Consider the following 16,431-nt stretch of genomic DNA (forward strand, 5'->3'; position numbering starts at 1 on the left):
TCTAATAGCATAGGAGCCGACTCGCCATCATCGGCTTCGCCCCACCTATCTCTCTGACTTCGGAGAGCTACTAAATAATGAGGTTCAGCATCTGCTTGAGCAGGATGAGGAAATGTTTGATCTGCCCGATTTAGATAATTTCCAAAGGACAATAAGACAATGTCTAGTGTTAGCTTCCTTGTACTATCACTGGCCTACCCGACTTGCTTTTTGGCTAGCTTCACTATGGCAAGTGCAATCCTAACCTAACTAGCATTACGTTACATGCATCTTGCCAACGTCGTCTGAATTGGCTTCCAATTTCCTAGACGTTTGTGCTTGCAACATTTTTGAATAGTCAAATGTCTCCTGACAAGACATACACACTATAAAATCTTACCAATGAAAAAGAGTTAGGTACTACTCCCTCTGTCTCAGAATGATTGTCTTAGTTTGATTTGACACGAAGTTTATGAAATAAAAGAAGATTTGAAATGTGTGGTTCGAAATAAGCCTTAGATATTTATGTGGCTGTAAATCATCTGATAAGTTAAATTACTTTTAAATATAGAAATGTGTCAATCTTTTTGGGACAAACTAATAAGGAAAGTAAGATAATCTTTTTGGAACGCAGGAAGTATATAATCCATATTCCCAAAACCCCCAGCAATAAGAAACAGGTCCCAAACTAAAGAAATGAAGATGAATATAACTTGTATCATTGCTTTACTTATTATACAAGAAGTGGCCATTTTCAGAATAGCCTTACAGAGAAAACCTGTTTATTTATAGGAATGTGGCCACTGGCTGTTTCTACCCGACGAGAGTACGGCCTCGGCGGCCTCCATCAACATGGAGGCCCGCGGAAACAACTAGTCCAATTGTTTCTATACCACCACCTCCATATTGATCAATCTCTTGTCTATTTGAGGCTTTAATTTGTTGGTCATGTTACCATGTGAAACAACTAGTCCAATTGTTTCTATACCACCACCTCCATATTGATCAATCTCTTGTCTATTTGAGGCTTTAATTTGTTGGTCATGTTACCATGTGAAACAACTAGTCCAATTGTTTCTATACCACCACCTCCATATTGATCAATCTCTTGTCTATTTGAGGCTTTAATTTGTTGGTCATGTTACCATGTTCATATATATATATATATATATATATATATATATATATATGGTTATCTGAGGTCCGCGCTAAGCTCGGGCCCAAACCCAAAATATAAAAGTAGTCATATATTTTCTTATTGCATAATTAACAGTTTACTAGCATGTTAAATATGTATTGACAAGTCTTTATTATTGTTAATGTTCTTTAGTCAACTTATTAGATAATTTTTAAACAAAAATTAATTAAGAGGAAGGAAGTTTAGCAGAAAAATCATTAAATACCAAAGGGAAAGGCGTCTCGCCATTCTGTAAGGTAACATAATATAAATTATGTAAAATAATACAACTCGGTGGAAATCATAAAATTGAAAAATATTGACATTTTTATGAATTTGTGAGCATATAAATTTTGTATTTATAGATAGAGTTTTTTTTTTTTTTTTGGTATTATTAAGTTTTAATTTCACTCATAATATTTCATTTGACAAGAGTTTATGCTAGCTAGCTAAATACAGTGATTTAAGCTTAGTATTAGATGAAATTAAGGGGGGAAATTAAATTCATTAAATGAACGTCAAGAATCAATTTAGTTCTCCATATATAGTTTATGCTTAAAACTATTTCTTCTAAGTTAATGTTGCAATTTATAGTACTTTTTGTATTTATAATATCTAAATTTAATTTAAAATGTTAAGTTGATCTAATTCAATTTAGCTTCATACAGCCAAATACTCTGGCGAAATAAAAAGTGTCACATAAATTAAAATAGAGGCAAGAATAATTAGTAAGATCTAATAAATGCTCTAGTTGAAAACGACAATATGGCTCCATAATTGCCTAAATTTTACTACATAATATGTATGATACACTACTAAAAAATCAGCGTTTAGTGACGGAACATTAGCGACAGACCATATTCTGTTGCTAATTAACGACGGACTAGCTACGGAATGCTCATTTTGTCGCAAGAAAAGCAACTAAAATTTTATCTCATTATATAGCGACGGACTAGCAACGAAAACTGAATTTCGTCACTAATTATTAGCGCGAAATTTTGGCGCCTTAAATTTCACTACAGATTTAGCAACAGAAGAGGCGCGACAAATTTTAATTTTATGTAGTGACAGATTCAGCAACGGAAAATCCATCACCAGACCTTTCAATTTTTCTCCAAAAAATATATATTCATAGCAACAGAAAAATTCGTTACAATATTAATTATTAAAAGAAGTCAATATATTATTTAGCGACGGAATATAAAATCCGTCGCTAATCCGTCGTTAAATATTAAAAAAAAGATATATGCTAGGGCACTCATTTATTTCCTCTCACTTCAAACACACCCAACACAACACAGATAGATAGAGAGAGAGAGAGAGCGTCGTCTACATTGCCAATTTTCCATCGTCGTCGCCGTCCACGGCCTTTTCCCTTTCTCTCTCTTTTGATTTAAGGTTTGGGGTTCACTCCTTTGTTGATTTAACCACCTGTTGTTGTTGTTTCTCAAAATCGACTTCTATTTAATTCATCAGGTAGAGTATTTGAGGTTGATTTGCTAAAATTTTAGGTTTTTCTTTTGTTAATTGTATCCGTGGGAATTTATGTATTGTGGACTTTTATGTGATTCTCGAATTTGATTTTCATTTTATCGCTTCTCGAAGTTGGAGGTTGCGATTGTGGTTGATGACTTAAGGGTTTCAATTAACTGATTTTTTTAACATCGAGATTAGATACTTATTCATGTTTGCTTTTCATGTCTTATTTTTTGTATGTATTTCGTGTCCTGATGTGTTATAGAATTTAGATTAAATTATGTGTTCTCTGAAAATCATGACTATAGAAGTTAGTAGTTTCTCTATTTCACTTGCTAGATGGATGTGAATATGTTCCTATATCGAATATGTACCATGATTTGGTTATCTTTTGACTATAGAAGTTAGTAGTTGCTTTATTTCACTTGCTAGTTTTTTTTGTAGAATAGAAAAATATTGGACCCTTTCTTGTGTCATTTACATTTCTTTTCAGCCGATGGTCTATCAGAAATAGTACCCACTTGTGGTTGTTGTAAAAAATTTGGGTCTGGAAAGTTTTTTTTTTTTTTCAATTTAATGTTGGTGGAGATACTTTTTTTTCCCCAGAAATGGACAAGAAAAAAGACGGGAGATTTTTTGTTTTGGTGGAATTGGTAATGCTATAAGGGTGAAAGTGAATTTGATGAATATGATTTTTTTTGTTTGTTTTAACTCGTTGTTTCGTCTTCTTCGTATTAAATTTAACGGTTACTAAATAACAAAACCTCATTAATGTTTTTCTTGTCTGTTTCTGCAAAATATTCTTATTCTTATTCATCCATATATGTGTGGATTAATTTTGGTGTTTGCAAGGTTGAGTAACGCGTGTCATCTTGTATTCCTCCTTTTCTACATTTTTAGTTATCTGTTATAGTTATTTATCCTTCTTTTTGTTTTGAGTTTCTTGTAAGTTCTGTTTTCTCTAAATTCTCTGATGATATTACTGGGTTTTGATTGTAATGGATAAAATGTCATAATTGCAAAGAAATTGAAGAATAGGGGGCAAATTTTGTTTTTTCATTTTCTTGTAAGTTCTGTTTTCTCCAAATTCTATAATAATATTACTGGGTTTTGCTTTGAACGCTTAGATTGCAAAGGAGGAAATGAAAATGTCATAACTGCGAAGAAAAGGAAGCGAACTTGAGTGTTGCTGGTGAAGTATAATCTAGTATGAACAACATTGATGAGATGAATCCCAATGTTTCTGTTCGAAAGCGGTTTAAGTTTCCCAAAAAGGTTGGAAATTTTAGCTCAATTAGTGTATATCTATAATTGGAAAATATTGGATATGGTGTTTGGTTTGTTTATTCATAACCCATTTAAATTTTGTAGTTTTTTGATGAGTGTAATGGAGTTGATCATGATTCTGTTCCTCGGAAACTTCGTTCAGGTTTGTATTTTGGTGAATTGAATTTGGAAATATCTGACTTGCTTATGTTTGTTATCTTATTGGATTAGTTTTGTGTTAATTGGAGCCCAGTGTGGGTCACTTGTTGCTTTCTTTTGTAAATTATAAGTTAATTCCTTTCCACTTTTTCTTTCTTTTAAAGCATGAGAAGATTCTGCATGTTTCTTCTTCTTCCTTTTTATAACTTTCTGAATAACTAAAAAGTTTCTGATTTTACTCTTTTTTTTAAGGTGAAATGTTTCGTGGTTGAGTTAAACTTTGGAATTCCAGTCCATCTCTCCGCCTTTGCCAAATTTCAAAAAGATGAATCACATGTCAGATGGAGCTGAAACATTAAGGAAATATGTCAACAAGTCCAAGCTTAATTTGGTTAGAGACTTGTAAATTTTGCAGCTTTTTCCTTTTACTAGTTCTTTTTGTCTCCATGGTTCCTCCATCGAACAATTGAATAATGACGAGTTTTAAATGCAGACTCATTGTAGCTCGAGTTATTTTTCTGTTTGTCAGTATTTTTCTTAAGTTCGCGATGCTAAGGTGGATTTCATAACTGAAAAGTGATAAGATATCACCGCTTTCTTTAAGTCTGAAAAGGTCAGATTTTTAACTTCTCCTTTGATCTTCATAGAGAACACATAATATTGGTTTGTGTTGTGGCGCGATGCTTGAGTACTATGTTTTAGGACTTAATTACTGACTTATTGAATATGGCATGATAGAAATATAGATTCTTCGGAGTTTAGAATCTCTGTTAAAGGTATTAATAAAGGTATGCATTATGCCTTAGAATACATGTCTATAGGTGTTGATCGTGTTCGTTTCCTTTGAACTTGAATGCCGATAAAGATGGCTGAATACAATCTATGAATTACCAATGTTGTTTCATGGTTTTCAATTACTGTTTATTAACTTGTCTATAAGAATGATTTGCTTGCAATAAGAAATACGTTTTAGTAGGAAAATTGCAATGTAAATTGGCTACTTCGATTGAGTCTTTGTATATGTAAAACCATTATTCTAAGAAGTTACGTGATAGAACTTTTCTCCATCTCTGTAGTGATAAACCATATCTCACCATATCTCCAATAGTTCCTTTGGAGGATCACAAGATCTTCAAATTATTGAGAAGTGCTATCCCATGCAGAAACGTATATTCTTGACGTTGACAAATGAGCAGGTTTATTCTTAACTTTCTAATATATAGGTGTTGATCATGTTCGTTTCCTTTGAACTTGAATGCCGATAAAGATGGCTGAATACAATCTATGAATTACCAATGTCGTTTCATGGTTTTCAATTACTGTTTATTAATTTGTCTATAAGAATGATTTGCTTGGAATAAGAAATACGTTTTAGTAGGAAAATTGCAATGTAAATTGGCTACTTCGTTTGAGTCTTTGTATATGTAAAACCATTATTCTAAGAAGTTACGTTTTGCATAACTTGGGGGCTTATCGAAATCCCTAATTTGCTGCTAAACTTGAAATGGAGTGACTGCTGCCTGCTGTTGGTTTTTCGAGCCACATTTGGAGTTGGGTTTGTTGGTAAGAAACTGCTGCATTTTGGATCATTTGGCTGCTGAACTTCAGGTAAGCTATTACTGCATATTTTTTGTTAACCGTTACTGCAATTGGAGCCTTATCAGTGTTAAATGGGCAGGCAGTAGTTGCCACATTCTGTTGTATAAAACACTGTTAGGATCAAGGGTGCTATGTTGTTACATCTCCTTGTCAAGGTGTACTGTCTTAAAGGCTGTTGTGGCACTTTTAAATTCATTGTTGGGACAACCTTGAGATAATTTTGAGTGTTGTTGCACTGAGAACATATTGCTGCACTTGGTTTCTATTTTGAGAACTAAGGTGTAATGGTTGTGCAGTTCTGAATTTTGCTGCTTGGCCATTACCTACAGTTGGCTTCTATGATCGGTAATGAATTGAGATTAAATGGTTGTTTGGTTTTTGCCATAGCATTTTGGCCTAATAGTGAACGACATGTGCTGCTACATTTTATGGGCTGCTGTTGTATTTGTGATTTGGCCATTGCATCTGATGAATTAAGCTCCTACATATCTTGGTATTGGAACTGTTGTGCTATAAAATAATACATGTGATGTGAATGTAGAATAATTCTACTTACTTCATGCCCATTGGCACTAAAATTTCAGTTACACTTCCCTTACAATTATTAAATCTTTGTTCACATCTCTCATGTGTTTTGCATTGTGTTTCTTTATGGATTGCTGTATGGCCAACTAATTCTTCAGATACATGCATGTGCTTTGGTTCCTTTTGCCTTCTTCTTTTTTAAGTTCTGCCTGTATTAGTGTTTTAAGCTAGTAATTTCTCCCATTGAATACAATTTAAATTTTTATGCAGGGGCAACCCCCTGATTGCATACTAAAGGACGCAAAAAACACTAGCAAGCTAAGTTATTCAAGTTTGCTTGGGAGCATTAATCCTATAATCCTATGAGCAGATCATACCTTTCTTATACTTGAGCATTTGGATACTTTTCTCCATGTTACTTATAGTTTTGGTGTAAAGGGTTCTAGCTATGACGTGTAGATAGTTGGAATATTTTGCTAAAATGGATGTGGTTGAACAACACAAGCATAGTGTATTGTATACATTTTTCAACCATCTAAGTGTTATTAATGCAATTGATTAAACTTATCAGTAAAACAGAAAGGAAAACATGAGCAGAAGGTGTAAACTTGTGGTATATGGTATTAGCTTAGTGCTAGCAGCCAATTAACTTGTGGTATATGGTATTAGCTTAGTGTTAACAGCCAATTAACTTGTGATATATGCATTTTGTGGGGCTTGTTTTAGTTTCTTTATAATCTAAAGTTTTGGTTTCAAGTCTGTTTTGATGTTGATAAGTAATGAAACATTATTGATTGAGAGTAGTTCTTTCTCAGGATTATATGGCTTAAGCTGTAACCGTGATAAGATATCGGATGGCTAAAGCTCTTTTAATTTTTGCAGGATGCCAAGGGCAATGATGTTGATCTCAGTCTGATATTGATCAATGTGAAGCATATTACGAAGCTGCTGGGGGAACAAGGAAGAGAAGAATATATGGTCTTGGATCTCAAGCACAAAGTTATCTGCTTTTTGTTGGAAAGAACAAAATTATGCACTAACAATACTTGATGGATGTGTGGGTTCTTTTGGTAGTTGACAGCTTGGTGTTGTCGGTGTTTTGGACTTAACGATTAGGATTTCGCTATCTATTTTGAATCTTTTTTATAAATATTATTTTATGTGAATGTCAGTTATTTTTAAGGGTATTTATTACTTTGTATTTAGTATGTTTCAACAGGTGTATTTAAAATTAAAAAAAAAATCGGAAGAAAAATATTTGTGACATATTTGCGACGGATTTTGGTTGTTGCTAGAGGGAAAACAGTAGGCTACAGACTGCGACAAACATTGTATTGTCACTAAATGCAGGCACAAATAATTCAAATATTTTGCGACGGATTAGCGACAATGGTTTTCGTCGCTAATTTACTAAAACGACGAAATGAAATATGAAATTAGTCACGGAATTCATAACAATAGCAACAAAATAATCCGTTGCTATAATGTGGAACGGATTTCATACGTCGCTACTCTGTCGCTAATTTTGCTACGGATTTCATTTTTCCGTCGCTAATAGGTTAGCAACGCGCAAAATCGCAACAGACGACATTCCGTCGCTAATCCGTCGCAACACATGTTTAGCAACAGATATATGCTGATTAGTGACGGAATACGTCTGTCACTAAACGCTGTTTTTTTAGTAGTGATAACAAATACTGCAAAGGGTAATTTAATAATCCTTTATGTCCATATTATATGGTGTATTAGCTTGTGCTAGAAAGTAAGAAGCGTTTTACTAAATTACCTTAGTTAAATAGTACCAACTTAATATGATTTTTTGGCTATGTAAAATTTCACTTATCTAAATTATAGGAAATTTTGTTAGAAAACTATCAATACCTTCTCAATTATATATAAAAAAATTATTCGAATTAAATGTAAAAGCTAACCATATAATATGAACCGAAGGAAGTGAAGAGCAATAAATATCCACAAAAAGTTATTACAATTCAATATACACCAATTACATAAGCCCACATCAAAATTTACTTACGATAAAGAATGAGTCCAAAAAATGAGATTAGACAAAAGACAAAAAAAGTTTAGAGTGATGGTTATGTATCTGAGAATGAAGGAATTTGATCAAGAAAGGTAATAGAGGAGTTTAATCAAGAAAAGAGACAATGGAGGAGTTTGTTCAAGAAAAAAGACAATGGATGAGTTTGAACTTTGGGTCGGTTTTATATAGGGAAGGATGTATTGTTAAGGTTGTAAATTTAAGAATTTTTATTTTATTACTGTTGTAAAGAAATATGTGGTTCGTCAGTCGAAATAAAGCCAGGTATGCTGGGTCAATTATAAGCCAAACCGAAAATAAACTGCCTTAATTTATAATAATTCACTGCTTAATCAGGACAATTTTAGACCATTTTGGTCGATGATAAACCAGAGAAATAAAGGTGACCGTTAGAATGAAAAGCATGCTGAATTTGCACTAGTCTAATGGGGAAAAAAAATAAAACCCAAACCCCAACCCCAACCCCAAACCCCAAATTGCAAAAATCTAAGGGATTGTGGATAGGTATACCATAAAACCTACCGTCGTCAATAGCTAACAGTTATCATTTAGGCTCGACTTCACCCATGGTCAATAATTATCCACATATTATATAGACCAAGGATAACATTTGTCTAAAAATCCATAAATAAATAAATAAAATAAAATAAAAGGATATTCCACTATTTAAACATTATAATAACACTTTAATACATCATATGAAAGTCCCCATCCATTGAACACATGATCAAAAAAAAATTAGGACAAGTAATGGTACTTAAAAGACAATATTTTTCTAAAAAAAGCCATAAATAAATAAATAAAATAAAAAAAGGATATTAAACGTTATAATAATACTTTAATACATCATAGGAGAGTCCCCATCTATTGAACACATGATCAAAATAGTTTTAGGACAAGTAATGGTACTTAAAAGGCCAATATTTGTCTAAAAAGTCATAAATAAATAAAAATACTTGATACTATTTAAACATTATAATAATACTTTAATATATCATATGAGAGTTCCCATCCATTGGACACATGATCTGAAGAGTTTAAGCAAAAGTAATGGTTATCCTTAAAACAAGATTGTGCTTTGAGAACAATAACTTGTTATTAGACTAATTGGATAGTAGTGTTATGATTATTATTACTTATCCTGAAACTCTTTTGATCATGTGTTCAATGGATAAAGACTCTCATATGATGTATTAAAGTGTTCAAATAATGTTTAAATAATATTAAGTCTTTTTATTTATTTTTGATTTTTTAGACAAATATTGGCCTTTTAAGTGTCATTACTTGTCCTAAATATTTTTGATAATGTGTTCAATGGATGAGGATTCTCATATGATTCATTAAAGTGTTATTATAATGTTTAAATAGTCAAATGTCCTCTTTTTATTTTATTTTATTAATTATGACTTTTTTAAACAAATATTGGCCTTTTAAGTATCATTCTTGTCCTAAACATTGTCCTAAAATTGTTTTGATCACGTGTTCAATGAATGAAGAATCTCATATTATGTGTTAAAGTGTTATTATAATGTTTAAATAGTAGCATGTCGTTTTATTTATTTATGGCCTTTTAGATAAATATTGGCCTTTTAAGTATCATTACTTATGTAATACTCTTTTGATCATGTATTCAATGGATGGGGACCCTCATATGATTTATTAAAGTATAATTATAATTTTTAAATAGTGCTATGTCCTTTTTTATTTTATTTTATTTGTTTATGGCTCTTTTAGACAAATATTGGCCTTTTAAGTACCATTACTTGTCCTAAAACTCTTTTGATCTTGTGTTTAATGGATGGGGACTCTCATGATGGATTAAAATGTTGTTATAATATTTAAATAGTGGTATGTCTTTTTTTTATTATTTATTTATGACTATTTAGATAAATATTAGCCTTTTAAGTACCATTACTTGTCCTAAAACTCTTTTGATCGTGTGTTCAAGGGATGGAGACTCTCATATGGTGTATTAAAGTGTTATTATAATGTTTAAATAGTGGAATGTCCTTTTATTTATTTTATTTTATTTACTTGTGGCTTTTTAGACAAATATTGTCCTTGTCTATACATAACTTGTCGAAAATTATTGACCATGCGTGAAGTCGAGCCTAAATGATAACTGTTAGCTATTGACGACGGTCGGTTTATGGTATACCTATCCACGATCCCTTAAATTTGTGCAATCTGGGGTTTGGGGTTTGTGGTTTTATTTTTTTATTTTTTTTGTCCGTACACTCTTCGTCATCACTATTAGGATCATCCTGTCATCTTGCTCATAGAAAACCAATTCCAACATTTTGAGGTCTCCTCCCATTCACCCATGTAATCATCATTTACTATAACATATTCTGCAATCGACGCCATAATAAATCTATAATAGACTACTGCTATGGTTTATGACTGCAATCGACGCCATAATAAATCTATAATAGACTATGCTATGGTCTATGACTGCAATCGACGCCATACTAAGTCGCTGGGGACTGATTTTCCTATGAAAATTTCACCGGAAAGGAGATCTGAAAAGTGGATAAATCGGGAGCTTTTGGAGGGAAATATTTTTTTTTTTTTTTTTTTTGGTGTAATTAAAATGTTGAGGGTTGGGGGACAAAGTGTAGTTTTTAAAACTTTAAGGCTAGAATTTGACGCAAAACTGTCTGGCATGCTGACGGCATAAATGGTGGTTGTTTCACCAATTTTTTTTAAACTTATGACCTTTTGACAAAATAAGTTTTCAAAGTGATCCTTTGGTCAACTGCCCCTACTCTTATCTTATTTAGTTTCATTTCATCGTATAAAGAGATGATTGCTTTTAAATTCATATAATGAAGCAAAGCTTTCTTTTTCTATTTCTTTTCTTGCCATTATTTTACTGGGAATCTAGGTGTGGCAGCATTGTACAAAGATGCATGATACTAAAATAGTTTGAAAAATGTGAAAATTACAATCTAGGTTAATTAAGGTAACAATACTACTAAAATTGACCCACGTTTTAAAATCTTACAAAAAAAATGACCCACTCTCCTCCTCTCTCTCTCTCTGCCTCCTCTCCCTCACTCTCTCTGTCACGACTCACCGGAAAATCCACTCAGATCTGTGGGGGTAAGCAAGGAAGTGTGGCTGGTGGTTTTCGCCGGAGCTCCGGCATGATCTCGTTGTTGGCGTGATATTGGAAAATCCACTTAGATCTGTTGTTGCTCCATCGTTGATGGTGTTGGAGTTATTTTTCCGTTTGGAGTTATTTTTCCATATAATAGTGTATAATATTGTATAATAGAGTATAAGAGGTGTGTATACACTTATATACACACCTCTTATACACTATTATACATTTTTATACACCTATATACATAATGTATCTGTCTTGTATAAAATTGCAGTTTTTATTCAAAAACCACTCCAAATCTATGTATAAGTGTGTATTTTCGTGTATAATATTGTATAATTATATATTTTAGTGTATATACCTATACATTATAAACTTTCATACACCTATGTACATAATGTACTTGTTTTTGTTTATACGCGTATAACATTGTATAAAAGTGTTTTTGGGCTACATTTTTGCAATGTAAGCTTTGGACTATATTTTTGTAATGTAAGTCAGTGAATTGTACATTTCTGAAATTTCCCCTTGAAAAATTCTAAAATAGTACCCTTCAAGAGTTTATAATGTACTCTAAGCGATATTATACGAAGAAATATTAAAATAGTTTTCAAAATAAAAGCCAAGGAAGTGGTGGTCAATGAGTTGGGTTCAAATCTTCCCAAACAGAGACAAAAAAGCACCAAGTGATTCCTTTCTATCTTCGTAAGTCTTGGTGGATAGAGTTACCTGGTGTAAAAGAATCTAAGCATCCAATCTAAAACATTAAGGCAAAGGATCATGGAGTTGAATCCCTTTGGAAATCCTTATACAACTGATGAGAGACAAGTGTTTTTTTCTTTCTTTCTAATGGTTGGTACATGTGTTGGTGATAGGTAGCAAGCATTCAATGAAATAGTCAAAATATGCGAAGTTGAACCGGACATCACTATTATTGAAAAAAAAAAAAAAAAAAGAGAAAGAGGTAAGCTAAAGAACTTAAAACTTCCTTGCTACTACACATGATTTCAGTAACATGTGAATACCTTGACGAACGAGGAAATGAGGAACTTTAGTCCTAATTTCCTGAATAATCAAATGTTTTGGTCTAGTCCTATGACTTTTAGCATCACGGTTTTATAAAGTTGATGACTAGACTGCGAAGGGTTTGATACTCTCTATTTGCGGATGGAGAGTGTAATTACTGATTTCATCTGAATACATATTTATAAATTTTGAATTCAATTTCAAAAATGTAACGAATTTATAGTTAGAATCTTGAATCCACCTCTATCAAATATTCTGCTTGTTGAAGTGAAGTCTCTATCAACCTTCAAGAGGTAGGTCCTCTAAAAAGAAAAATTAAATTTTGGATTGTGGATCTCGTTTCAACAGCACATTCAAACTTTCAACAGATGACTCGAGGGAGGGAGTCCTCTAAAGAAAAAATTATTCGCAACTGATGCAGATAATTAAGAAATCAATAATTTCATGGAACACGTTTTATTCTCGTTTTAAAGTTTACGTTTAATCGTAATTATTGATGCTTATTATGCACAATTTTTAAGACAGACCTCCAACGGCAAGGCACTATGCTCATGTGATCGATGGCAATTTTTGTGAAAAATGAACAGGCTGTGCAAAATGATACTCATAAGTCATAATGGCTTCTACCTCCTATATCCTTAAATAGAAGAGTAAAATATAACTAATGCTATTCATCGAGTTTCAATCACCAAGTTAATTGTCTCTCTTCCTGCGGATCGGTATGACTTATTTTACGGGCAATTTAGCCAAAATATCTATTTATGAGATAATACACACGCATAAATTAAAGCCTTAGGTTATACCTTGTCGAAATATCTGATTGTTATGACTAGCTTATTAGAGTCATTTCCTTTGCGTGATCTATAGTATCAGTATCTTTCGTGTCATAACTGTTATTATGATTTTTCGCAGTAAAAATATCCAATTTTTAATATGATTCCCAAATTTTAATCATACTGCGATATCTTTTCATTTTAAAGATCCTAATTAATTGGTACTTCTATTTTATGGAGACTACCATTTTGGCTATGCTGTTTTTACTCCATTTATTAGACAAAGACGAGAACTAACAAATGAAATGGCATAGAGCTATTCGAATAATCGCGTCGGACAATACCATTAAGATATCAAAATTAAATAAATGAAATGGAGGAAACTGAAAACAAATATATCAAAATTAAATAGGTGAACATACGTAGAGGGTAGCAGGTTTGAGTTTAAAAAAAAAAAAAAAAAAAACTTACTCTGCTGAAACAAATGCATCATAATTCTCAAGTCTCAACCTGAGTTACGTACAGTGAGCATTATATATAGTAGATCCATTCGTACTGGAAAACAAAATGTTTATATCACTTAATTTTGTTTTCTTGTTCAAACACATTTTTTTATATTTAGAAACAAACAAAAACATAATCATAATAGTTCAAACATAAACATAATAGATTTTTGCACAAAAGGTAGAAGTAAGGTCAGCCTACATTCTACCCTCCTCAGATCCCACTTATGGGACCACACTGGGTATGTTGTTATTGTTGTATGTAGCGGCAACATATATAGTGGCGGCCCGCGTGGCGCTGCTCATGGACCGCTTGCTGGTGGTGGTGGCAGTGGCAGCGGTGATGACGGAGGTGCTAGTTCTAGTGCTGGTGGAGGTGATGCTGGCAGCAGCGGCGACAACGTTGGTGGTGGTGGTGGGCCTGGTGGCACGTCACGCTTCCAACGATGTCCTAAATTATGCTGTGGTGGTGGCGGTGTTGGTATACCTCCGTCCTTATTCCTGTCTAAGCTTTTAAACTCTCCAGCGGGCTTGAGTAGAGAAAACACCAATTCCTTGTAGGAAAATTGTTGTAGGGACCTTGATCCTTCTACTGAAATAAAGTTGGAGTATTTGTCCACCAGGACTACTTCGTGGATGAGTAAGGCTATTAGTAGACATGATATTATATCTCCCTTCATTGTTTCAATTTCTCAAAGTGTATGAATGTAAAGAGTTCTCTAAAAAATAACTGACAGTTATATATGATTGGTAATTTGGTATCTCAAGAGAAGAAAGCAATATATGGGCGGATGTGGAATTTGGAGTTATTAAGTAAATATATACGTAATAATAATTGGGTTTATACTAAAACATTTATAGTTATTTAGTAAATTATTTCTTTATATACCCTCCTGGTCAAGCCCTTTCCTAGACCCCACACATAGCGAGAGCTTAGTGCACCGAGCTGTCCTTATATAAATAAAATTTAGATAAAAGTTATTCATATTCCATGAACCTATATATTGTACACTAAATCCGCCTAGAGAAGAAAGGCATATGGAGAAATCCTACAATCTTTATTGCGAAAATAAGTTTACTAAGGATTTACTATGATATACAAGTAATGTATCATCTGTCCCAATTTATGTGACATTCTTTCTTAAATTGCTTTTTTTTTTTCTCTCCACTAAATAGGGTCATTAGGTAGTTAAGTGTCTCATGCCATATAAACTCTGTGTTTAGTCCCAAAAAAAAAAAAAAAGGACTTAAGAATATATAGATTATCCAAATTCAACTACATAGTATATTGAGCTCGCTCTATTTTTTGGATTATCTCAAACATGTCATCAAATTGATATTCTGGCCGAATGAAATTAAAGCAACTCAAAATTCAACATCAAAATCAAAAATAAAATTATGACAGGAAAAGTACTGTTTGTTGAACAATGTACCCGAATAATTAAAAAAATTCTCCGAGTAGTTCCATCACTTTCCTCGAATAATCAAATGGTTTGGTCTTGGTAACACGGTTTCGTACGTTGAGTCATTGACGATTTAGCTTCGAAGACTTTGGCATTTGTTTTTTCAATCGATATTAGCTACTCGCATTGGATTCTGACTAAATTTGAATCGCGCATTATGTCTATTTAGGGGGCAGCGCTCCCAACAATTTTTTTGGAAATCCCTATACAAGCGATAAGGGACTAAGTGTATTTAATTTCTCTAATACTCCGAGGCGGATGGGGCTCTATAAGTTGGGGTTCAATTAAACTTTTGATGCGAGATATAAATTTATATGTAAAAATTTACTAAAATTACAATAAATAGTAAATTTAAACTCATAACTTTAGAAATATAATGGGTTAGTGCTAAAAATTTAAGATGTTGAATCCCTACAATTTAAATTCTAGATCCGCCTCTGCTAATACTTGGTATCTATATTGATGGTAGGCGGCAAATATTAAATGAAATAGTCAAATACGCGAAATTAATGAGAAAGCGGGGAGCTAAAGAACTCAAACTTCCTAGCTATTAAACATGATTTCAATAACATTTGAATACCTTAATGTACGAGGAATGAATGTGTTTAGTCCCATCAATTTCCTGAATAATTAAATGCTTTAGTCAAATCTAGGGGTGGGCATTCGGTTTTCGGTTCGGTTTTATCAAATTTCGGTTTGGCTATTTCGGGTTCGGTTTTTTGAAGGTGGACACCAAACACCGAACCAAACTAGTTCGGTTCTTTCGGTTTCGATTTTTTAAAGTTCGGTTCGGTTCGGTTTCGATTTTTTCAATTCAGTTTTTTTTTTATATGATATTAGAAGGGATTCCCTTGACACTAATTCATATTCTCAAAAGCAATAAAACATAAAACTGATAAATTGAAATCAAAATCAAATAAACATGATATACAAGAATAGAAAACTATAACCATGATATAGGATTACTAGGTGTTATATACATACCGTAAGAATAATTAAGAAAACACATAAAGAACATACATTAATCCTAAAGACACATCCTAGTTGTCTTCCTTAACATATTTGATTTTCTCAACTGAAGTATAAAATTAGGGATACAAATGCAAAAGAGGGCTTGTTACAATTGAGTTTTTTTGGCTTTAAACTTAATGGGCCGGGACTATTTTAATTTTTTTGGGTAATGTATTAAATTTCGGTGTGTGTTCGATTTTTCGGTTCGGTTTTATCAAACTTCGGTTCGGCTATTTCGGTTTCGGTTTTTTGAAGGTGGACACCAAACACCGAACCAAACTAGGTTGGTTCGGTTCGGTTTGTTGA

At 32.7% G+C, this 16,431-nt stretch overlaps 1 long non-coding RNA gene across 1 annotated transcript; it reads left to right on the forward strand.

The window, feature by feature from the left end:
- Window positions 1-2,440: 2,440 nt before the first annotated feature.
- Window positions 2,441-7,386, forward strand: LOC132616074 (uncharacterized). The gene is made up of 7 exons (XR_009572976.1): window positions 2,441-2,632; window positions 3,760-3,907; window positions 4,004-4,061; window positions 4,310-4,448; window positions 4,551-4,670; window positions 4,796-5,665; window positions 6,452-7,386. It is a non-coding gene; the product is annotated as an uncharacterized LOC132616074 (long non-coding RNA).
- The last annotated feature ends 9,045 nt before the right edge of the window (window positions 7,387-16,431 follow it).

The sequence above is a fragment of the Lycium barbarum genome, chromosome 10 (genome assembly GCF_019175385.1).
Source record: "Lycium barbarum isolate Lr01 chromosome 10, ASM1917538v2, whole genome shotgun sequence".
Classification (NCBI taxonomy): Eukaryota; Viridiplantae; Streptophyta; class Magnoliopsida; order Solanales; family Solanaceae; genus Lycium; species Lycium barbarum.